Source organism: Platalea leucorodia (genome assembly GCF_965183815.1).
Source record: "Platalea leucorodia genome assembly, chromosome: 25".
In the NCBI taxonomy this organism is placed as follows: Eukaryota; Metazoa; Chordata; class Aves; order Pelecaniformes; family Threskiornithidae; genus Platalea; species Platalea leucorodia.
Window position 1 is genome coordinate 200,074 of NC_138847.1, and position 24,799 is coordinate 224,872.

Here is a 24,799-nt window from a genome sequence, read left to right on the forward strand (position 1 = left end):
GCGTTGATTCAATAAAAATAAAAGTTGCATTAATAACATATATAAGGTGTTATTCTTTAGTGATTTGATCATAGCGCATTCCAGGCGCTGTACCGTTCCTACTACGTAGAGCGAATCTGAAATTACATTTAGAGTTTTGTCAGGCCAGCGTTGAAAGGCCCATAACACCGCTCTCAGCTCGAGGGTTTGTAAGGAGTCGGCGGTATGACCTGTAAGAAGTTGATGATTCCATTGATTATTGTCATACCAAGCAATAGCAGCTCGTTTCGATTTTCTACCAGCATCAGTAAATACTGTAAGCCCTTCAACTGGTACTTCTGATCTATAAGGGATGTCTTCAAAGTCCTGATTTTGTAAAAGCGGCAAAATTTTCGTGGAAGGATAGTTATTGGGTACAGTACCTGGATATACGGCTAAAGCAATTTGAAACATTTCTGATGTTGCTAAAAGCCAATCTAAATAATTCTGTGCTATAGGTACAAACAGGGTTTCAGATTCTTGTCCTGTCAGATCACAAACCCTTCTTCTACCTTTGATGGTCATATTAGCTAATAGTTCAATCCGTGTACAGACGGTATTTTTTGGCTGATAGGATAAAAATACCCACTCTAAAATGTTGATGCGTGGGCTATCTATTTGGATTATCAGTCCTATTAAGTGTTTTCGGTTGGGTGATGAGTTAACAATTAAAAATTGCAAAGGCAAATCACTAATTTTTCTTTGTACAACTGTTGTCAAAACCTTTTTTATAATGTGATCCAATGCCTGCTCTTGTTCCTTCGTCAGGCTTCGTCGTTCATCGGCTCTGGTTGAGGTTCCCAACAGAGGCATCAGGGGAGCTAGATCATCATTAGTTATTCCACTAACTGACCTTACCCACTGTAAATCTCCCATTAATTTTTGAACATCTGAGAGCGTCTTAATGTCTGTTTTGAGTATGATCTTTTGTGGTCTGACTGTGCTCCCAGTAATTGTCCATCCTAAATATTGCCATGGATTTTGTCCTTGTACCTTTTCTGGAGCAATTTTAAGACCTTTCGGTTCTAAGGTTTCTATTAACCTTTGTAAAGTTCCTTCCACGTCCATTTTTTCTCCAGCAATTAAGATATCATCCATATAGTGAAAAACTAGTAAAAATGGATGTTTCATTCGGAATGGTTGTAAGGCCCATGCTACAAAATTTTGACACAGAGTAGGTGAGTTTTTCATTCCTTGAGGTAGTACCACCCAATGGTATCTTTTTGCCGGTTCCTGTTTATTGATTGATGGTACTGTAAATGCAAATTTTTCTGCATCTTCAGGATGCAAAGGAATAGTAAAAAAACAATCCTTCAAATCAATGATGAGGAAGTCCCAATTTTCTGGGATCATCACAGGGGAGGGTAATCCTGGCTGTAATGCCCCCATATTTTGCATTACAGCATTCACCGCTCGTAAATCATGCAACTATCGCCATTTTCCAGATTTTTTGGGGATGGTAAAAACGGGTGTGTTCCAAGGGCTTGTGGAAGGCACAATGTGACCTGCTCCTAACTGTTCTTTAACTAAATTTTGTAAAATATGCAGCCTCTCCTGTTTCAGCGGCCACTGGTCTACCCACACTGGCGTTGTCGTAGTCCAGGTGAGTTTTAAGATGGGCTGCTCAACCATGGCCGCTCCTAAAAATGCTGGGTTACAAGTTTGGCTCCCATTTGGGATAATATATCCTGACCTATAAGAGCTACAGGCAAGTGCATTACATATGGCCTTGTGGTAACAGTGGCATCGTCTTCAAAATTGAATGCTATCAGTAATTTGCTAATCATCGTGCATTGTGCCCCCCCGACTCCCACAACACTGGTAGCTGCAGGTACCAGTGGCCAATTACGAGGCCATTTTGTGATAGGGACAATAGTTACATCTGCCCCCGTGTCAATTAACATTGACAGTACTAAAGATTGTCCATTAGGATGTCTTAATGTTACCCTTTCTTCAGGTTTTCCCTTGGCAATATCTATTGCTAATAACACATTTGGTACTCCTGTGGATCCAAAAACCTCCATGCCCACGTACAATTGAATGCGCTTTAGGGACACACGCATGAAATGGTATTAATTGAGCTATTTTAGACTGTGCTGGTATCGTAAGTGGTGGCGTTAAGGTATATACCATAATCTTTATGGTTCCGCAGAAATCCGCATCGATGAGTCCTGGTACTATAAATATACCTTTTCGTGGTATTGAAGAACGGCCTATGAGCAATGCACTCAACCCATGCCCTAGAGGTCCTTGTTGATCTGAATCAATTAATTTAACCTCAGACGTTGTTAAGGTTATGTCTACTGCTGTTGCCAGGTCCACTCCGGCGCTACCGGCTGTGGCGGCTGCGCAGCGGTCCAAGCACCCTGCACTTGTGTCTTCACGCGTGGGTGTGGCGTGCTCCGTGCCGTGTTTCCCGATTTTTGACACTCTTGGGTGTCGTGATTATCTTTTTTACAATTCGTACACCATTTTTCTTTCCAACCCTCAGTATTAATTGGACTCCTACATTCTTTTTTAAAATGGCCTAGTTTTCCACAATTAAAGCACTTCTTGTCCTTTTTTCCCCCTTGCTTTTTTGATACCAACGGCTTCACTGCTGCACCTACAGCTGCGGCCATAACCGCAGCCTTTTCTTGTTCTAACATTCGCTCAGCAGCCTCTAGCAACTGTCCTGTGCTGGATCCTCTTGGCAACACACTGAGTGCTCTTTTGGTTTTTTCATTAGCGTTATCAAAAGCAAGCATATCTAAGAACTTTACTTTCATTCCCTCATCCATATCTGGATGAGCCATAATTGCAGCGTGCAAATGATCATTAAACTTGCCGTATGATTCAGTGGGTCCCTGCCTTACAGCGGTAAAAGCAGGTCTAATTTTCTCATCATGCATGTTAATAAGAGCTTTATAAGCTAACTCCTGACTCAATTGCAATGCCTCGGTAGCAAACTGCGCTTGCCAATCAGGTCGCGTAAAAGGCCCTGCGCCCATTAACATTTGAGCCTGGATTCCGAATGACGGATCACCTTGTTGTCGAGGTATTGAAGCTGCCCTATCACAGGCAGTTTGCCAATGTTGGAAAAATTGTAGTTGTTGCGATGGTGGTAGTAGCATCTGGACAATCATTCTAGAATCATAAGGAGTTAATAACTGTGCTGAAAAAATGTGCTGTAATATAGATTGAGTATATGGTGATTTTAAACCATATTGAGTAACAGCGCTTTTCTCTTCTTTCAATATTTTCCAGTCCAGTGCTTCCCATACACCTGTCCCATTATTATCAACTACAACAGGAAAAGCCATGGGTAACACCTGTCCCTCTATCATGGCATCTCGGATAACACCTTTCCATCGCATTGACGGATCCCCAACTCCTCCCACCAACATCCCTTGCCCGAATACACACTCCCCCCCCCCCGATGGTTGTTGTGGTGGCAAAGACGGAAAAGCACCAGTTTCCACCGGTGTCCTAGTTGGAGCAAAAACGTTGGGTGCTGACCGTCCTGGGTATAATGCGGACAGTGACGTTGGTGGGTTTTCTGGCGGGGCCGCCAATTGCGCTTCTAAAGTCTCTAGTCTTTTTATCAATTCCTGTAACTCAGCTTTCTCCTCTAGAACACCATTGTTTTCCTCCTCCTCTTTGCCACCTGGTGGCAAAGGAGGGTAAAGTGAGGTCGCCACCGGTGAGGGAGGTCGATTTGGTGGATCGGCCTCATCATAACTCGGAGGGCGGTCCGACTGTGGTACATCGGGCGATGGTGGAGTGGCTTCCGCAGCGTTTTTTTCTGGTGACTGCACTTCGGTGGTGGTGGGAGCTGCAGTTGCAGTCCCTGCTAGGATCCGGACCCCTCCTGCAACGCGGGCTGGGGTCGCTGCAGGGATTGTCGGACCCGAAAACAACATACTGGTTGCAGAGGTGGGCCCGCCCCCTGGAGTCAAAGCCGCGAATGCCGATGCAGCGACTTGCCGCTCCTCCCCCACGCTTTTTAAAGTTTCATGAATCAGTCTCCACACAGTGGGGAATTTGCTCGCCTCTTTGGATCCTTTACTTATTTCTTCCCACAGTTCTGCCCCTATTTTCTCCCATGTCATAGCATCAAAGGCAACTCCAACCGTGGGGATCAAATCCTTTCCTTTTGCCCAGAGCAATAATGCTTTCAGAGTAGACGAGTCACAACTTATACCTCTCGTTGAGAGGATATGTTGGAGGAGCTTAACCACCGCTGACTCTTCTTTTGTCATGGTAGCCCCCATCTCCTCCCCGGCCGCTCACCTGATCAGGGTGAGATTCCACCCTTCGCGCTAGCGTTTCCCGAGTGCCGGGGCAGCACTCACCTTCGGCCGGCTTCCGCCCCCTCCATTCTCGGTTTCGTCAGAAAATCCAACTCCGATCTGAGGGTCCCTGTTCGGGCGCCACCTGCTGACACGGAAGTCACGGACACAGCACACGATCAATGTGATCAAGCAAAATGTCAGTTTATTACATACACAGCTTAGTTAATATAGTTTCTTGCCTTCCTAATCATGCATAAACTTATCGCTAATTGGTTAACTATGGTTGGCAATATGCTGTTCATGAGCTACGAGCAATATTCTGATTCGTTCATAACAATAGTTCACACGCACCGCCCGCTTCTCCCATATCTTGTTTTCAACATTGCAAACCAATAGATTCTTCCTCTTAATCTGCTTGTTTCATGTCTTCCAAACCGCAGTCGACCTTCACAGCATCCTTGAATTCCTCTTGTGTTAAATGCAGATTAAGTCCACATAGTCTGAGTCTGGGTTGCTCACTACATGTCCTTGGCTTTTCAGATATCCCACAGGACATCAAGGCAGCATTTACCTGTGTCGTGGTTTAACCCCAGCCAGCAACTAAGCCCCACACAGCTGCTCACTGCCCCCACCCCAGTTGGATGGGGCAGAGACTTGGAAGGGTGAAAGTGAGAAATCTCGTGGGTTGAGATAAGAATAGTTTAATAACTGAAGTAAAGTAAAATAAAATAGAGTAATTTCATCCCTCACAGCACCCCTGGCCCAAACCAGCTAAATTGTGCTCAGTAGGCGGAGGCCAGGCCCCAGCACGGTGCGACAAGCGGTGTCTCTTTGGCATAGCCAAGGCCAGGGCACCCTTTTCTCAAACATTCTGGCACTTCATCAGGATCCTGCACTCGTTTGAGTTGAAGTCCCAGACCGTCAAAGGTGACAACCCTTCTAGGTACCTGCCCATATTCTCCAACATGCCTTGCAACCTGTAACCACACTGCCTCAGGGCCTGGGTGTTGCTCCAAAATAGTTGGTTAACTTTAGAGAAAGCTGAAATACTAGTCTTGAGAAGTACCAATAGGAGTATTTTGGTTCCCCAAGGATCTCCAAGATACTGAAGAGTTGTTGTAACGAGGGAGAAAACATCTGCCACACAGGGCAAGGTGGTGAAGGTGCCATTCTGTGTTTCCTCCACCAAAAAGCTCTTGGAGGAGAAAAGGTGAAAAGTGTAATTGTTGATTGTCCCCATGAGATGGTTCCCAAATTAGAGTAGTGGCATCAGTGCAGAGCTCAAAGACCAGATTAAGCTCAAGGCCACTACTTTTATAATATACCTGCCAGAGAAAGCACCACCAAGAGCTACAGAGCACAGCAAACAGCAAAAGCCAAAGCCACCCTTTAACAAGTACAAAAAAAAAAGGGAGCATGGCACAGATCCGATAAAATAACGTTGGGGAGAGAGAAGTCAATATCATAACCAGCAACTGTTCAAAAGCTATCACAATTATAAGTTCCCTCTACTACACTCTGGTCAAATCTGTGGTGAACTCTATCCCAGCCAAAAGCAGTACAGCAGGACAGAGACCCCCTGCTGAGTCCTGTCCTTCCCCCCACCCTCCGCAGGTACTAAGGGAACTGGAGGGTACTGGGAGACGGGAAGCAAGACGTGAGCATGGGGAAAACAAGGCCCCCAGTGTCCGTCTGTCCCCACGCACATGCCTGCCAGTGCTGCAGAGCGGTCTCTCCCCTCTCCTTCTAACCCTCCCATCCCTTCTCCTCCCCTTTCGTGCCTGCCTCTGTCGGTCTCTCTCTCTCCCTCCTTGCCTCCATCCCTGGGTTTCCTACAATGGGGCAGGGGAAGATGCATCTCCAAATGGGAGAGGGGAGAGCTGGGCTCATAGCTTAGGCTCCCACCCTGTATAGCTAGGCAAGATGAACAGATAAACCAAGTGTTTCCCTCAAAGAAGAAGTAGCACAATCACTTTTCTTTTTCTCCCCTTTCTCTCTGTAAAACAATGGCATACCTTTTGTAGGTATCCTGTAGGCGGGTCAAAGCCTGAGGAGAACAACCTTGCTAAAACTTTATTTGGGAAATAAATGTGGTCCAAAGTCCACTGCCTCACAGAAGGGACTGCAGGAAAAACAGAGAAACTCCCAGAAGTGCTCTCAGCCCTGCTCGGAGAAGGCGGAGAGAGATTAGCTACAGTTTAGACCAGCCCTGTAAAGTCTCCTGTCCATCTCTTTGTCAAACCGGCAACCTCGTGACATTTTACTTTTTCAATACGCTACTGCTACAAAACCATGAGCACCTCCTTTTAGATACCATTAAATCAGCAGATGGCATCTTCCTGAGGAGCACCTTTAATGTTAAGTGGCTATCACACGCCATCCACCTGATTTGCATTTATCTCCAAGGCAGCCTTGACCTCTCCTCATTCAGTATTCCTCAATTATGACAGTGCATACAATTCATCAATTCTTTTAAAAATAACTTCAGAATACAAATAGCTCACAGCCTATTGAAACATGATGGATAACACTGTGTAACTGAGCTATCTAATAAATAGCGCAAAAGCAGAAGCAGTCAAACTGAAAATCTTCCAGGTGACTGCCTGCCCTTTGGGCAATTTCCAAAGCAAATATTCAAGTCATTGCCTTAAATCTTTTCGCAACCGATCCACAACAGATCTCTTATTTCTAGTTAGTGTCCCGTAAAGATATAACCATATCCCTAACCCTTAAAAATGACATAGAATGTCAGTGAAGAATCTGAGCCATCTACAGTTCTCGTGAACCACTTATCAGTGTACTTTTATTTCGTTGAAGCCGTGGCGGGAGTGTGTATCATCATCAGAACAAAACCAGTGACACCTTGGATTCACTGACACGCAGGCAAACCTCCCGCTGACTTCACAACCTAAACCAGACTTTTACCACCAGCCGTTGATTCCCCGCCTGTGTCTCCTAAAAATGAATTACCCTCCCCCCCTCAGAGAGAGAGGGCTAAACCAGAGCACTATTTCACATTCAGACACGTGAGGTGGACTGCTGGATGGTTTGGGAAGTGAATGGCAACTGGGAAGCACAGCGTGGTAGCTTGAATTCCTGTGGCACATAACAAACAGCGGATGAGTTTAGAGAGGAACGTGGCAGCCTTCCGAAGCATTCATGGATCTGCTGTCATAGTGCTGATGTCCCATGAAGCCAGTAGAGGCCACGAGTCCAGCGCATTCAATGCTGCTGTTTTTCTGTGCGCTTAGTGGATTTGCTGGTGATGACATGTGGTTACTTCTGATTATCAGCTGCTGAGAGAGGGACACGTATCGTAGAATCATAGAATGCTTTGGGATGGAAGGGACCTTTAAAGGTCATCTAGTCCATCCCCCCTGCAATGGGCAGGGACATCTTCAACCAGATCAGGTTGCTCAGAGCCCCATCCAGCCTGGCCTTGAATGTTTCCATGGATGGGGCATCTACCACCTCTCTGGGCAACCCCTTACAGTGTTTCACCACTCTCATCGTAAAAAATTTCTTCCTTCTATCTCATCTGAATCTCCCCTCTTTTAGTTTAAAACCATTGCCCCTTGTTCTAGCGCTACAGGCCCTGCTAAAAAGTCTGTCCCCATCTTTCTTATAAGCCCCCTTGAAGTACTGAAAGGCTGCAATCAGGTCTCCCCGCAGCCTTCTCTTCTCCTGGCTGAACAACCCCAGCTCTCTCAGCCTTTCCTCATAGCAGAGGTGTTCCATCCCTCTGATTATTTTTACGTAAATGCGTGCTGCATCTCCTGATTGAGACCTTACTGGCCCTATCTCCTCCCAGTGCTAATTCACACCACCAGTGAAAAGGCTGGTCTTCTCCATTTGCAGAAATGAATGAATACCTGCCCTGTTGTCTATCTCTTCTGATAGTTGTGGGCATCTACAGGGAGGCAAAACAGGGCTGCCTGCACTTCTTGATCCAAAATATGCCCATCTTCATTAGGAGCATGTCCCTGCTAACAGAGGTACCAGCCATTCCCTCTGCTGTTTGGGGCACCTGCAGCCTTGAAGAGAGCAGTGATGGCAGATCGCGTGAGCGTCCCGACTGGAAAGAATGGGTGCATTGATGCCGTATTGCTGGAAAAGATCTTGCTTGGCTTGTGCGAGCCAGGCCAGCAGCTTCACCCAGCAGCTCTCCCCACTCAGCGCCGAGAGCTGAACCACTTGCGTACAATCCCACGCTCCCCTTGCCCCACACTGGCCAGAGGATGCTGCCCAGGGCCCCCAGGATGGTGATGTTTGGGCCAGGGGTGCTGTGAAGGAAACCACCCTGGAAAGGCAGGGATAGCTGCAGGGCAGGCAGCGGGGGAGAGGGAAAGGGCCGCAGTGCCCCTAGGGAGACAGCTCCATCGCCCAGGCTGCTCTAAGCCCCGCTCCCGCAGGACTCCCCTGCCACCAGGCTTTCCTGAAGGAGAGCAACACCCCGGGTGTCAGGCTGCTCCCCCGGGACTGCCCCCGCTTCTGGGCTCCAGCGTGCGCAGTGCCCTGGGACCTGCTCCTCACCACTTCCCCCAGCACTGCCCTCCTCTGTGGGCTCTGCCCGCTGCCAGGGCTGGAGGGAGCCCAGGCGTCCAGGCTGCTTTAACCCCCTCCAGACTCCCCCTAATCGGGCACTCTCCTGAAGCACCAGTCTTGCCAAATGGGTTCCTTGTGCCACGGGCCCTGGGCAAACAAAGCTTATCAGAGATGCTGTGGGGACAAACATCCCTCCCCTGGCCAGGGGAGCTCTGTCCCCACAATTAGCTCCGAGTGGCTGCCTGGGGACAAGCGCCTGCTTCATCGTGTCCCTCTGGATGGCCACATCCTGCTCAGGGAGAGCGCTGGCCTGGACCAAGGACGAAGGCATTGAAGGGACACTTTGTTGGCACAAGGGCCTTTGGTGAGCTGTGGCCAAGCCCCAGGCAGGGACAGGGCTGGCGCCAGAGCCTTGTTGGGGATGGGGTCACTGGGACCCCCTGTCTGGGGGCAACTCTGCAGAGTGGGACCCATGTTGTCTGGGAGGGCACGGTGGCCCCAGGCAGTGGCAGGGTGAGGGCCAGGGCAGGGGATATTCCCCTCTGTTCTCCGCTTTGAGGCGGCCGTGGCTGGGGACTGCACCAGTTTGGGGCCTGCAGTGCAGGGGAAATGGGGTGGGCTGTAGCTGGGCACTGCAAGCACCCCAGCACTTCCCCCAAGCCAAGCCCGCATCTCCCGCTGCCCAGCATTCACCAGTGCTCCCCAGTGCCAGTGCCTCCAGTGTCTGAAGAGCCCAGTCACACAGCAGTGCCCATTGCCCATGCCCCAGGTTGTCCTCCCACCTTCCAGTATTCCCTAATCCCAGGGTCCCTGGTGCCCCAAGAAGAGGGGTCAGTCCCAGCCCCCTCTGTAGCCAAGGGGCTGGAGAGGGCTCAGAGACAATTCTGCTTAGGGATCCCTGGTTTGAGGCTGGCGTCATCTCAGGGGAGTCCCGGAAGGAAAGACTGGCCTGGGAGGCGAGTGGCACTGGGAGATGGCAGTGCTGGGAGCTGATGGGCGCGGGGAGGTGGGGGCATCTGGCTTTGGGGGGCTGTTGGAGGGTGGCTTTGTGTTGGAGCGGTGGGTCGTCACCGTAGGGTTTCCAGCAGTCAGAGGCACAGTGCCCACCCCCCTCGCCACCCGCAGATGCCTGGGCCCTTCCCCGTGCAGCTGCCTCATGCAGGAAGCTGGACTGATGCCAGGAAAGGTGTCCGGATCAGTGCCGAGGCGGGGGCGACTCTGTGCCAGAGTTGGGCTTGTTGCCAGGGCTGGCGTCTCTGCCAAGCCTGGCTTTGCCCTGGGGGCTCTCGGGGCAGGGAGGGGCAAGGAGGAGTCCTGGGAGGGATAAATCTGCCCGTCACCTTCTGCACCTTCACCCAGGACTCACCACACTGCAGAGGAAGACAAAGGTCGCAGTGCTCAGCGTGGCCCTGCTCTTCACCATCCTGCTGTGCACCCCGGCAGATGCTCAGGTGAGTCCTCAGTGCCACGGGGAGGGGCTCAAGTCTGGGGACGGCTCTTGGCTGCAGGACGTCAGCTCTCCTGCAGAATGGAATCGCAGTGGTGAGCACGAAACCCCGTGACTTGGCCTCTCCCTTTCCCAAGCAAGGAGCTCCTCCAGGCTCCCCTGCATCTCCAGCCCCGGGCAATGCAGCTTTCTCCCTCGCACAATTCCACCTGTTCCCTCCACTTTGCCCACAATTTAACTTCTTGTGCCCAGAGCCCAAGTTTCTCAGTGAATGGTTGGACCTGTCCCTTCCCTGGCAGGGTCCACTGCAAACTCCTGGGAGGGCCCCCACCGCTTTCTTGTCTTGGTGCCCCCACATCCCTCCCTTTTGGGGCTCCCCATCCCATCCTTTTGATGCCCTCAGACATCTCCTCCCTGGAGGAACTGGAGGGCAGTTTGGTCCTCCCATCCCTTGCTGGGACTGGGGACGGCCCAGAGACTAGTGAGGTCTCATGGTCTCTCTACAGGTGGGGGACGAAGTCAAGGGACTACTGGAGGATGAGGTGGGTACCAGGAGTTCTGCTGGCCCAGACCCTGCCCTTCCATGGCCATGGCACTCCAGGGCATCCCAGTACACCCCAGTGCACCCCACTGCAACTCTAGAGAACACCCCTGCACCCACTCTTTGCCCACACAGGCCCCCTTCCCCAGGGCCCCCATTGCATTCCCATCCATCCCATCACAACCCACTACACCTTGGGGTGCCCCAGTACACAGCCACGCACCCAGGTGGGCCCCTTCCCCAGGACCCCACTGCTTCCTGTGCACCACCATACAAACTCACGTACCCCATGTTTCCATGGAGGCACCTTCCCCAAGGACCCCGTTGCTTTCCCCTGCCTCCCAGTACACCCCAGTGCACCCAAGCAAGTCCCTAACCCTCTCTTTCTCCCCAGTCCCTTCCGCCTGAGCTGTTGAGGGCGCTTCTGCAACGCAGAACATTGCCTGTAGCTGTTGATGTCCAGGTGAGCAGCATCAGGGCATCTCCAGCCCCACAAAGCATCCTGGGCCCCAGGGGATCCCTGAGCGCACCTTCTCCAAGGACCCCATTGCTTTCTCCCTGTGAGAGGAAAAGAGAGGGGACTGTCCATGATCCATGTCCCAGGGTGAGCTGGACAGAGCCACCCCCATGCCTTTCCTTGCACCCAGTGGGGCTCTGCAGACCCAGCGTGTTGCTGTACAGGCCAGGCAGGGGCTCTGGTGCCATACAGACCCCCAGGGTCATTGTGAGGGCTGGGCAGGATTCTGGGAGGTTTAGGGACATCCCGGGGTAATGACACACTGGGCAAGGGGCTCTGGGTGCCATATGGATCTCAGGAGAGCCAAGTCCTGTCCTGGGGCTATTGAGGGCTCCAACTCCCTTCTCCTTCCCCAGCTCTCTGCAGAGAGAGATGGTGGGGACAAGGCTCGTCTCATGTTCCAGCAGACATTGGGGGTCTCATTTCAGGCTCTGTCTTTCAGGACCGGAACCAGTGGTGACACCCCTGTCCTGTCCCCCTCCAGCGGCATGAGGAGATGATCATTCCTGGATGACCCCACTTGATCCCGTGGCAGCCCTGGGCCATTTCCCTCTCATGATCAATAAACCCCTTCAGCAAAACTATGCTCTGCATGTGTGGGTGTGTCCATGTCCATGTCCCCTCTCCTCTGCCAGTGCCCAGACACCTGGGTCCTCTCTGGCTGCACCACCACGATGAGCAGAGCAGCTGAGGGAGCCCAGATGCCTGGGGTATCTCTGGAAAGGAGATCCCCTTCCCACCCAGCATGTGCCACCAGATATGGGCAGATTAGGGCAAGCTGGAGTGTCTCCCCAGGAGGCTGGGCAAGGCAAGGGGCAGACGGTGCCAGCCCTTGGGGCACCTGCTGTTTTGGAGGCACAGTGGGAAACAGGTTCTTACTGGGGCTGTAGTGAGCACCATCCCTCAAACAGCACCATTGGGTGTCGGGGCAGGAGAGGAGCGCGGACAGGCAGTCCGGATCCCTGGGTCCTCTGCCCCGCTCTGGGAGGGGCAGTGGTTCCCTGCCCCATGGACTCAGCACTCCTGGCTTCACAGGAGATTTCAGAGCCCCATGCTGGGCCCGTGTGCCTTCCCAGACCCCCAGCCCACACCGTTCTCTGGGACACCCCTCCAGCACAGGCCAGGAAGGCATGTTGGGGCCAGCGGATACTGCAGAGAATCCCCCCGGGATGTGTGGCCCAGCTCCATCACCATGGGAGTGGGAGAAGCTGGCTCCCTGGCGCTGAGCCTCCATGGGACTTCTCTGGTGTCTAGAAGTGAGGTTCTGCACCAGCTGCAGTTGGTATCTCCACAAAAAGGCACAGGCAGGGCTGCTCCCTCCAGCCCAGAGGCCTGCTCTGAAGTGATTTGCGGGGCTGGAAGTGGCCAAGAGGGCCAGAGCTTCTTAGGGGAGGAGGAGGGTTGGGGAAAGACAGGGGCACAGGATGGAAATGCTGTCCTGAATCGTTGCAGCCTCCCCTTGGGAGAGAGGTCCGTGGCAGCTGGGCTAAATCTCAGTCCTTGCCTCTGGGCTGTGCTTCTCCTGCCTCTCCAAAGCCCTCACACTGCTAACGGCTGATCTCACAACCGCTCACGGAAAGCCCACACCAGTCTGCAAATCTCATTGCTGTCCACAGGGAAGGGGTGGGAAGGCAAAAGGGGAGTGTGCTGTCAGGGCTGACACTCCCTGGGTCTCTCCCTCCAGTCCCAGAGGCAGCTTTTCTCCCAGGGCTCTGGGGCTCACAAGCTGTTCAGCTTTATGTGCAGGGAGAAGGCAGAGAGATTCCATAGGGCCTGTTCAGGCCAGGTGGTCTTGGAGCTGCTGCTGCTGCTGCTGGAGCTTCAGAGCTGTCTGTGCTGGGACACTGGCCCTTGTGCCCAAGCCCAAGGCGTGTCCCCAGTGCTGCTGATCAGCCACTCTTGGCTCAGGGATGGGGCCTTGGCCTCAACATGCATCGACCCTCAGGGAAAAGTGTCTTGGTGCTGACACGCCATGAGAGGCAGGACAGTCTCTTGCCTTTGAAGAGCGGGACAAACATTGGAGGAGTCCTTTCTTCTTCAGCCAACCGCATGCCATCTTGAAACAATTTCCCAGGGGCCAGACCTGCCCTTGGGTGGGAGGGGAGCAGGGCAGGGCCCTGACTCCAGAGGCTGCTGCCCTCCATCCCACGAGGCTGGCCAGGAAAACCCTGCTTCCTGAGTGCTCGTGGGAGCAGGAGGACAGGCAATGCTGGGGAGGGGAGCCACCCTCCTGCCTGCCCAGGGTCCACTGCAGAAACAACTTCTGTTGTCTCTTCCTCCCCCTTCCCAGATGGACCCTTTGCCCCGCTCTCAGCCTGACCCTTCCTTCTTCTGCACTGAGCATCGTGCCCTGCATGCGCAGCCGTGCTCCCCCGCTGCCTCAGCCCCTCCTGCCTCCCACCTCCCCCTGCTCCAGCACACATAGCCCCAGCTATGCCCACAGCGCTTCCAGCTTGGGACAGGTTTGGGTCTTTTGCCTAAGCATGCAGAAAGGTGCTTGGTGTCAGGATCGAGCATTGGCACCAGCCCTCAGCCTTGGTGTTTGCAGGGCTGTTCCTCTCATTTTCTCACTCCTGCCTCCCAGCTCTTGTTGCGCAGAGTTTTTTAAGCTTTCTTAATTATGTTATCATGAAAGCACCACCAGCTTTGCTGATGGATTCAGCTTTGGTCAGTGAGGGATCCAGGTTTCGGCAGCGATGGATCTGTCTTGCAGCTGGCTGGAACTGGCTCTGTCCGACACAGGGGCAGCCCCTCGTCGCTTCTCATAGAAGCCACCCCTGCAGCCCTGGCCCCTCTCCAAACCTTGCCGTGTAAACCCAATGTAGTCAGCCTTTCCCTGTTTTGCAGCAGCCGGAGGTTACAGGACTTGTGGCCTAGAAGTGTCTGTACCAATGCACTAAGGAGCTGGGGAATCTTTTCCTGTCAATTTGTTTACCTTTCTTTGGACCCATCTGCATGTTTGTCACCACCAAACACTCAGAGGAGTGGCAGGGTTGTGTGAGGGGGACTGAAGGACTTGTGCCAGCATCAAGCCTTGTGGCACTTTGCTGATCATTTCCCTCCAGGGTGAACAGTGTTCATTATATTCAATAATCTTCAGTGTTCAATATCTTCAATATCTTCCTTGATGATCTGGATGAGGGGGTTGAGTGCACCCTCAGTAAGTCTGCAGATGACACCAAGTTGGGTGGGAGTGTTGATCTGCTGGAGGGCAGGAAGGCCCTACAGAGGGATCTGGCCAGACTGGATCGATGGGCCCAGGCCAGCTGCATGAGATTCAACAAGGCTCAGTGCTGGGTCCTGCACTTGGGTCGCAACAACCCCATGCAGCGCTACAGGCTTGGGGAGGAGTGGCTGGAGAGCTGCCTGGTAGAACAGGACCTGGGGGTGTTGGTTGACAGCTGCCTGAACATGAGCCAGCAGGGTGCTCAGGTGGCCAAGAGGGCCAATGGCATCCTGGCTTGTATCAGGAATAGTGTGGCCAGCAGGACCAGGGAGGTGATGGTGCCCCTGTACTTGGTACTGGTGAGGCTGCACCTCGAGTACTGTGTTCAGTGTTGGGCCTCTCACTCCAGGACATCAAGGTACTAGAGCGTGTCCAAAGAAGGGCAGCAAAGTTCGTGAAGGGTCTAGAGAACAAGTCTGGTGAGGAGCAGCTGAGGGAGCTGGGGTTGTTTAGTTTGGAGAAGAAGAGGCTGAGGGGAGACCTTATTGCTCTCTACAACTCCCTGAAAGGAGGTCATAGCGAGGTGAGTGTCGGTCTCTACTCCCAAATACCAAGCGATAGGACAAGAGGAAATGGCCTCAAGGTGCGCCAGGGGAAGTTTAGGTTGGATATTAGGGAAAACTTCTTCACTGAAAGGGCTGCCAGGCACTGGCACAGGCTGCCCAGGGAAATGGCTGAGTTTCCATCCCTGGAGGGATTTAAAAGATGGGTAAACGTGGTGCTTGAGGACATGGTTTAGTGGTGGACTTGGCAGTGCTGGGTTAACGGTTGGACTCGATGATCTTCAGGGTCTTTTCCAACCTTAACGATTCTATGATTCTATGATTCTATAATTTTCTTTACAGCAGCCCATATGGTGCTATGTTTGGGATTTGTGACCAAAACAGTGTTGACAACACCCCAATGTTGTAGCTAGTGCTGAACTGGGTTTGCACAGCATCAAGGCCTTCTCTGCTTCTCTCCCTTCCTCCCCAGCGAGTAAACTGTATTTGTGGATGAGGGAAGAGCAGGGGACGTCATTTAGCAAGGCAAAGCTTCACACTGTGTCTTGGTGTCCATGTGCAGGTTTTGGTAGCGGGGGGGCTGCAGGGGTGCTGTCTGTGAGAAGAGACCAGGGGCTGCCTCCATGCCAGGCAGAGCTGCTTCCAGCCAGCTCCAAACAGACCCATTGCTGGCCAAAGCTGAGCCCATCAACGAGGATGGTGGAACCTCTGTGAAAGTGTATTTAAGAAAGGACACAACCGCCAAAGTGGGAGAGGAGTGAGGGAAACAATAGTGGGAGAAACAGCCCTGCAGGCACCAAGGTTGGTGAAGAAGGAGGTGCTTCAGGCACCAGAGCAGGTTCCCTGCAGCCCATGGCAGAGAGCATGGTGGAGAAGGTAAGCCCTGCAGTCTGTGGAGGACCCAACACTGGAGACGTAGGATATTTCCTGCAAGAATGGTGGCTTGAGGAGAGCCCATGCTGGAGCAAGTTTGTCTGAAAGGACTGTAGCCCACAAGACGGACCCCATGGGAAAAGTGTGAGAAGGAAGGAGCAGCAGAGAGGACCTGTTCTGGACTGACCACAGCCTCCATTGCCCATCCCCCTGCACTGCTCAGGGGTAGAAGAGTTGGGAACAAAGGGGTGAAGCTGAGCTGGGGAAAACAGGGTGGTGGGAGGGAGGCCTTCCAGGGGGAAGGAGTTAAGGTCTTCCACCAGCCCCACGCTTCTTCCACCCTCAGCCTTTGCAGCTGCCCATGCCTGGCCTGCCCACTTACCTTTGCCACTGTCACATTTGTACAAGGCCCCCACACATCTTGGCACAGCCAGTGTGAGCTGGCCTCCAGCAAACCTGGAGCCCACGGGGCCTTGGAGGCAGGGAGGGGCCAGGTCCCCTCTGCCTGAGGCTGGGCACAGCTTTTCCCTGGGAACCTCCCTGAGGAGCCTCCTCCTGTGTGTCAGCCTGGGGCCTGGCACCGCTGCCACAGGGACAAGGGCTGGGGGGGCAAGGCAGGGCTGAAGTAGCTCAGCTGGGAGAGCGTTAGACTGAAGATCTAAAGGTCCCTGGTTCAACCCCGGGCTTCAGCAATCGTTTTCTCCCTTACATGTTTGCAAAGCCCATCTGCCTTCTTCCAGCCTGCCCCAGCCCTGCTTGCTCCTTCACCTCTTGCCAGAGCACCATCCCTGCTCTGTAGCTGTCGAAGGAGCCTTCCTCCAGCACCAACAGTCCCCAGCCCCTCCCGGGGCAGGACTCGCCCTTCAGTGCTCCTCTGGGGTGGTCTCCAGCTGTCCCTCCTTCCCTGCTCCACAGGGATCGAGATCTCTCCTCTGCGGGGTCTCTGCAAAGACCCTGTCTCTCTCCTCTTTGTCATTCTCAGTGGTGCACAGACTGGTCCCATCCTCACACACCTCCTTCACCTGGACCCCATTTCCCAGACCAGAGGCCACCGTCCCCGCAGTCCCAGGGAGATGCACTCCCTGGAGCTGAGTCCTGAATGGCAGCATCCTCCCTCCAGAGCTCTGTCCAGTAAGACCTCTGATGTGCCCAGGACAGCTGACAAAGCCGTGCTGAGGATCATCCGCTGTAGTGCATGGGCACCAGTGTTGTTCAGTCACACGCTGACCTGAGCAGTTTGTTGGACCCCCTCACTCCCATGCTGCAATGACTGATGAAACACCTATGTGCTCCTCTCTGGGCATCAGCAGGGAGATACACAGCACAGGGGGATCCCTCTGGGGCCCCACATCAACAGCCCTCTGCATCAGCTCCTCCTTGCTGCAAGGGCACAAGTCAGGACAGAAATGCCAGCACTGGCTCCCCTGGGGTCTAGCATGGAAGGTGACCAAATCTAATACTGTGTCTTCACAACAGCCCCAGATCAACCACTCAACGTCATTTTTACTCTTCAGATTTACCTTCCTCTGCACGTCCTGGCATCGCACGAGCTTCTCTGTTCTCCATCCCCTCAGCGCCTATGGACCCAGGGCCCATAGCACAAGTGTCTCAACTCTCCCCACTTTCCTTACCCAAAGGTAAGGGTTCGTTACCTGTGTCCCCTCCACCGCATGCCCTGGGCTGCCATCAGAGCCCGGGGGCACCTCAGCCCAGGGAGGGCATTTCCCTCAGCCTGTTGCTCTGCTCCTGCTCTGGAGTTGGGGACAGATGTGACACAGAGGGCTGTAGCCCTGGGGGGCAGAGGAGGCTCAAGGGAAGGGCTTTGCTCCTCTCCATCAAAGCACCCCAGGGTGGGCCAGAGCGTGGGAGCAGCGCCTGCAGCAAGAGCCTGCTTCTGCCCCATTGCCCTGCAGAGACGTGGAGGGGCAGTGCTCTGTCGCACAGCCCTGTGCCAGGATCAGGCCCCATTGTGGAGGCAGTCCGGACTTCCCCCATCTCAGGAGGGTTCAAATGCTCTTTTCTGCACACCTGAGCAGAGAGAGCCCGTTTCATAGCATTTTGGGCTTGAACAATCTGGCCCTGCAGGCTGGGTCTGTGCTCTGGAGCAATGCAGGATCATCCCTGTGCCCCAGATCTGGGCTTGCTCCTGCAGCTCCCAAGGACCTCCCCGAGGGTGTTACAGTGAGACCCCAACCCTCTGCACTGCTGCCCCACGCTGGGCAGAGCATGGTTGTGGGACATCCACAGGAGAGCAGCGTTTGCAGGGCGAGACCCCCAAGGGGATGGGTGACACAGACGGGCACTGCAAACACAGCCCCCATCCCATGGGAAACCCCCAGCAGGGCAAGCTCCAGCCCTGCATCTCCACAGGGAGAGATGGGCCCAGGGCTGGGGATGGAGGGGCGGGCTTGGGACTGGGGGCTGCCAGCAGGAAAGCTCTAGGGACCAGGGCAGAGGGGTGTGTGAGCCTGGGCTCCCCCTGGGCCACCCCCAGGGTCACCCCAGAGGTGGAGGAGCTCCCAGCAGGGAATGGGGCAACACTGCTGTGGGAGGGGAAAGAGCAACTGGGGAACCCCGAGGTGAAGAGCTGGGCACTCCTGGGACCTTGGAGAGAGACATTTTGGCTGGAAACTGTGGCTGGCAGGATGGAAATGTCCCCAGGGACCATGGGCTCTCACAGCCCCACAATCTGACCCCGAGACTGCTGTCCTTGAGACGTGCCCCTTCCCCACCACCATGTACTTGTGCTCTGCTCCTCCCGATCAGCCTCAGGGAGACACCCCGACACCTGGCCAGGCAAGCACCAGCTGTGGCTCAAACCCCTAAAGGCTTTTAATAAGAACAAACCTGGAGGCACGATGCAAAAACAGGGGAATACAAAGAGAGGAAATGCCCGGCTGTTTCTGCTGCCCATGGGAAAAGGGAGACGGTTCCCTGGTGCTCACGGCTCTCCCAGCTGCACAGACCTCTCCTCCCTCCTGGCTGCACCCAGCTGCATGGCAGGGACGGGGCTCAGGGACTGTTGTGCACTGAGCTCCGGTGTCACAGCCTGTGTGTCCTCAGGGGGATATGCCAGAGACACCTTTTCAGCATCGTCATAGCCTGTGCTCTCTGGGGACAACGGACCAGGCACCTCCCTCAGCTCCAGGGGCCCCAGCACGTCTCTGGGAGCACAGCTTTGCCCCTGCAAGCACCAAGGCTGCCATTGCATGTTCGCCTCATGCCCTCCTCCTCTGTACATCACCTTCCTCCCTTCTCCTCACCAGTCCGGAGATGTTCAACTCCCTCTCCCTATCCCGGGCCCCCAGGGAAAACTCCTGGGGCATGTTTCCCCATCCTAGGAGGTTTGGCTCTCAGTGCAGCAAGGATTCACCCGGCACCAGAGATGGCAGCCCAGGAACCAGCAGCGCTCTCTTTCCCTCTCACCTCCAGGTGCATCCCTGGGTCCTGCTGCCTCCTCTCGTGCCCTGGCCATTTCCCAGCCTCCCTGCCCAGGGGCACGATCCTCCCCAGGCTCAGAAACCTCCCTGGCATCATCATAGCCATCCGCCGGGTCACCTCCAGGCAGGACAGGGACGTCTGAAAGGAGAGGGGAGCTGGTGACAGGGAGAAGATACATTTGCAGAGCAGAGGATGGGAGGATGCACAGGGACATGGGGCTCAGACACTGGTGTTGGCAGCACCACAGGAGACACCCCCCATGTCCTCCCCAGCTCCGATGGTGACACTCAATGACACCGCTGTTCTTCACATGTCTGCAGGGAGGAGAGATCCACTCCTTCCCGCACCCTATTACCTGCTGCTGATCCCGGACCATCCTCCTCCTTGCTGTCCCCGGGGTAGGGCTGCAGCTTGGTCAGGGACCCCTCTGAGGAGGAGCCTGGAGAGAGGCGCAGCGGCTGTTAGGGGAGTGCACTCTGCTGACCAGGCCTGTGGTCAGTGCTGCTGGGGACGAGGGACCCCCAGAGGCAGGGCTGAGTGGGGAGAAGAGCTCAGGACTCACCCTTCTCCCCTGGGACAAACCCTGTCTCAAAGGGGCTCCCAGAGCTGCCCCGGGACAGCCCCTTCCCTCCCCCCTCAGGGGTCCCATAGGGGTGCAGGGACAGGCAGAGAGGGGCTGTCCCCAGCTGGTAGGGGAGGAACTGGTGGGGAGGAAGCTCCTCTGTTGGGCCCAGGACCTGGCTGCTCTCCCCACAGCCCCAGCACTGCAGGGACCATGGGCCAGGGGACTGCAGGGGGTCAGCCATGGGTGGGGGGTGAGGAGGAAGACCCTGGCAGATGTGCCCCCCAGGAGGAACCCACACCCACCTGAGCCACTGAACCTCGCCTGCTTCTCCCACACCGGGCTGTAACCGATCTCCTCGTACACAGCCTCAGGGAAGGGCTCCCAAGCTCTCCCAGAGCCTGTGGACAGCAGCAGGGCTGGCCCAGGGACAGGCAGAGACGGGACAGGATCCCGCTCTTGTCCCCCAGCTTTGGTCCCCTGGGCCAGCAGACGGCCATCGCCAGAGCACAGTCCCACTACCTGAGCCCAGCTCTGCCATTTCTCTCCTTGCCCCATCCCTACCTCCCCCCATGTCTGGACCCTCTCTACCCCTTGCTGCTGGTGGCCCATGGACAGGCAGTCAGGGAGGCGGTACATGGGAATGAAGGCAGCACACACCCTTATCCCCCCAGCTCTGCCTGTGCCACTCACTCACACCTCACAGCACCCCTGGCCTTGCCAGGAGGCATCTTTCCCCATGACTCACCTCCGCGCCCAGCCCTGGCGCTTTGCACTTGCCCGGCCAGGAGGGCCAGGACAAGGCAGAGAAGGGCCCCCAGGGTGATGCAGATGATGACGGGCAATGAGACTCTCCCGCTGGAGGACGGATGGCCCCGGGTGGGATCTGCATGGCAGGAGCACAAAAAGGGCAGCCCCAGGCCTGGGAGAGGTGGGGGGCTGGGACACCCCAGTCCTGACCCCCATTACACCAGGGGTAGACGACCCCAGGAGTGAGTCATGAGGAAGATCCCACCCTGATGGGGAAATGCCAACCGCCCCGCCCCACTGCTATCCCAGTGCCTCCTCCTGGGAGTTTCACATCCCAGCAAGGAGCCCCTTCCCTCCCGCCACGGGTCACAGCTGGACATGAGAAGAACCAGCGCCGGCGCGGAGGACAGTTTACCCGCTCGGGGGGTTGCAGCTGCTGTCGTGGGTGCAGCTGTAGAAGAGGAGAAGGAGAGCTGGGCTGAGAGGGTGGGTGTTCAAAGTCTCCTCTCTGACATGCTGTGTGTGCAGGTGTGCACATGTATCCCTGACACATCCCACCCAAATTGCCCCTCCTGCACAACTGGTCAGGGTGGCCAGGACAGGGCCCAGGGCCCTGCTCTGGCTATTGGGCAGGGTGGCGCAGGCAGCCCAGGAGATGCCCCTGGGGGCTGCAGGGCCCTGCAGGCAGAAGCCACAGGACATCCAGCCCCACAGAGGCTGCTGCCCACTTGGCACCAGGCTCCCATAGCAAACGACCCCCACGTCCTCTGCAATCCCTGCTGCCAGCGCGCTCACAGGCACGGAGGTGTTGCAGAGGGTCAGGTTGGCCTCGTGCCCTGCGTACCGCACCCCTCGCAGCCCCACGGGACCCGTCCCTCTCTGAGGCTTCGGGGGGTTGTAGGCTCTCTCTGCCTCTCCGCACCGCAGCTGCTGGCACACCACGCTGGCCTCCTGCATGTCCCACTGCTCATCCAGGACTCGGCCCCACGTCCCGCGCTGCAAGATCTCCACTCGCCCGTCGCACCGGCTCCCTCCACCCACCAGCCGCAGGGATGTGGAGCTGCCTGGGCCTGGGGAGAGCAGCCATGCCCCAGCCCTCAGCAGCACCAGACAGCCCACAAACCTGCAGCACCTCTCCAGGCTCTCCAACCCTCACAACACCCTGCAGCTCACCCGCCTGCCCCCAGCCCTCTGCGGTCAGCTTCAGGAGCAGCTTTCCACAGGCTTGGTTCCCCAGTCCCTGAGCCTTCCTGAGCAAGACCCTCTCTTTGCTCTTGGTGGGGCAGAGCCACCCAACACGTCCCTGCTGAGGCAGATGGGGCAGCTCCTGCAGGAGGGAGCAGCAGCCGGCGCTGGCCTGGGGACAGGCAGCCCCAGGACAAGCCTTGCCCCACCTCAGCGCTGGCCTTGGCACTGCTGAGCCATGGGGCAGAGCACACACGCCTCTGCCCCTCTGCCTCCCTGGGGATCTGGGCCTGGGAGCCTTTGTCCCTGGCAGGGAGCAGAGCAAGGAGGGCCTTTCCGATCAAACAGGACAAGTTTGGGTCTTGTGCTGACCAGAAGTGAGGGCAAAGCCCAGCCCTGCTCTGCAGCTCACACCCCTTGTGGGTGGGGGATTGGGCTCTCTGGGGCTGGGACATGGCTGTCTGCAGCCAGAGGGATGGAGCTGAGCCCCACAGCCCTGTTCTGGGTCTGTCCTGCAGCAGGAGAGCAGAGGACTGCTGGCCCGGTGGTGGCCCCAGGGCCTGACCCCCTGCCCTGGGGGCGGTAGAGATGCCTGACCCTGTTCAGTCCTCAGCTCTCCCACATCAGAGTGGACAGTCTGAGCAGCTAAAGCTCTCCAGAGCATTCCTGGTGAAGCTAGGGTTTCTCCAGGGACAAATTCACCCTGCTGTTGTCATGGGGTCCTCTGCTTTGTGTGGCCATGCAACACCCAAGGGACAAATGGAGTTAACACGGCGTTTTCCCAGCACTCACCTGAGCAAATGACAGCAGCGTCGTTCTCATGGGAGCAGGGTGAGGCCCCCAGGGCGGTCACTGGGCACTGTCCCAGGTGGGCTTCAGTCCCGTCACAGTGGAATGAGTCTCTCCAGAAAGATCCTGTTCCTCTCCCAAAACGCTCTCCTCTGGGAATGGACTCAGCAAACCCGCAGTTGAGGTGACGACAGAGAACGTGGGCATCCAAGATATCCCAGCGGGAGGCACAGAGGGTGCCCCAGGTCCCCAGCACCTGGACCTCCACCCTCCCCTCACACGCCGTCCTGCCGTTCACCAGCCTGAACCCTGTGTACTCTGGGGACAGAGAAGAATGAGAGAGGGCAGAATTGTGCTCTCGCTTCCTCAGGAGATGAAGGAGCAGCCAAATGGAAGAGTGCCTCATTTTCTCCTCCTTCTGCATGATTTTAGGGCTGCAGACAACCACATCACCCCTTCTGTCCTCACACCCAGGACAGCATGGCACTGTCCCGGCCCTGCTCCCCTTGGCCCCAGCACACCCCCAGATATGGAACACCCCACCCTCAGTCCTTACGGGTACAGGTGACACCAGCGGCGTTTGTGTGGGTGCAGGGCTGGTCTCTGCGGGATCCCCTGGGGCAGAACATGAGGAAGGATTCATCCCCCACACACTGCAGCTCTCTGTCCCACATGGCACCAACACCTTCTCCAAAGTGAGCTGCCCTGGGCACAGACAGGGCTGTGCCACACTGCAACTCCCCGCAGACCACGTCGGCAGCTTTGGGACCAAAGTCCGAGTCACAGACAGGTTTCCACTGGTCCTCATCGTGGATCTCCACGCGTCCTGAGCAGGGGCTCTCCCCTCCGACCAGCCGGACAAATCCTGGAGCAATCAAAGTCCCCGGAGAGTTCCCAGAGCCCTCTGGCAGTTACATGCCCACGTCCCACCTGGGCTGCAAGGTGGCCACAGGCACAGAGCCCCACGACCCTCCCAGCAGCTCCCAGGGGCTGCTGATGGCACAAACACACCAGGGACACCCTGCCGCTCCTCAGCCATCAGCACAGCACTTGTGGCCTTGCTTCTCTCCCAAACCCCCAGCCGTAGGCACTGCTCGGACAAACTGATGCCATTTTGGAGACCCTGGGCTTCCTGGCAGCACTGCGAGCACTTGGGGCCCAGGGAGACTGGCCAAGGCACTGTTGGCTGCTGCAGCCTGATCTGCCCACTGAGCTCAGGGCCTGGCTGAGGAACCCTTGGAATTCCCAGTAACGCACCCTTCCCTCAGGGTGGTCTCAGGCTGTTGGGGCACTGCTGTTAGATGGGCCATTTCACGGGGTACAGCTATGGCACAGCTCTATGTACAGAGCTATGTCTGTGCCAGCCCCCACTCTGGCACCTGCCCAGGGAGGGGGTCCTCAGCCAGGGCCAGAGTGCACTGCCAGGCACGCACATCCCCATCAACGGCCAGGCAGAGGGCAGGAGAGCGGGCAGAGGGGCAGCCCTGGGCTGACACGAGCTCCTGGTGCAAGGACAGGCACTGAGGACAGTGCAAGTGCTGGCAAAGCCCCTGTGGCACAGGGCAGCAGGGGCTGGGGTAGGCAGGAGAGGCTGGGCAGCGGGTCAGCACTGACAGCACGGGGCCATGTCCACGTGGGCTGGCTCTCATGGGGTGACCCTGGGAGAGGAATGGGGTGCCATGTGCCCCACCCTGCTCCTCTGCTCAAGGCCAGCGCTTTCCCCCTCTGAGCAGCCCCTTTGCTTAGGCCGAGGGACTCATGCCTGCCAGGAGGCACAACCCAAAAGTCCCTGGCCACTCTGTGCCCTTCCCCGGAGCTGTGGGTGGCGACATGAGCAGCTCTCGGTGCCTCTGGCATGGGGGGACCTGGCTCCTGGCAATGCCAGACAGGTCCTGGCTGAATGGGAGGAGAAAGATGGGCACCAACAGCCACCAAGGGGCAGGGAGGGGGTTTCACCTGAGCCCCAGGCACCAATGGAGGGTGGGCTGAGCCCCCTCAGGGACCAGGAAGGGTGTGCGCACCCAGGGTGGGCTCTCACGGGGCGTTCCTCAGGCGCTGGCAAAACCAACAATATATGTCCCAGCTCAGCAGTGCAACTGGCCACACTGGGCCCTGATGTGGTGCTGCT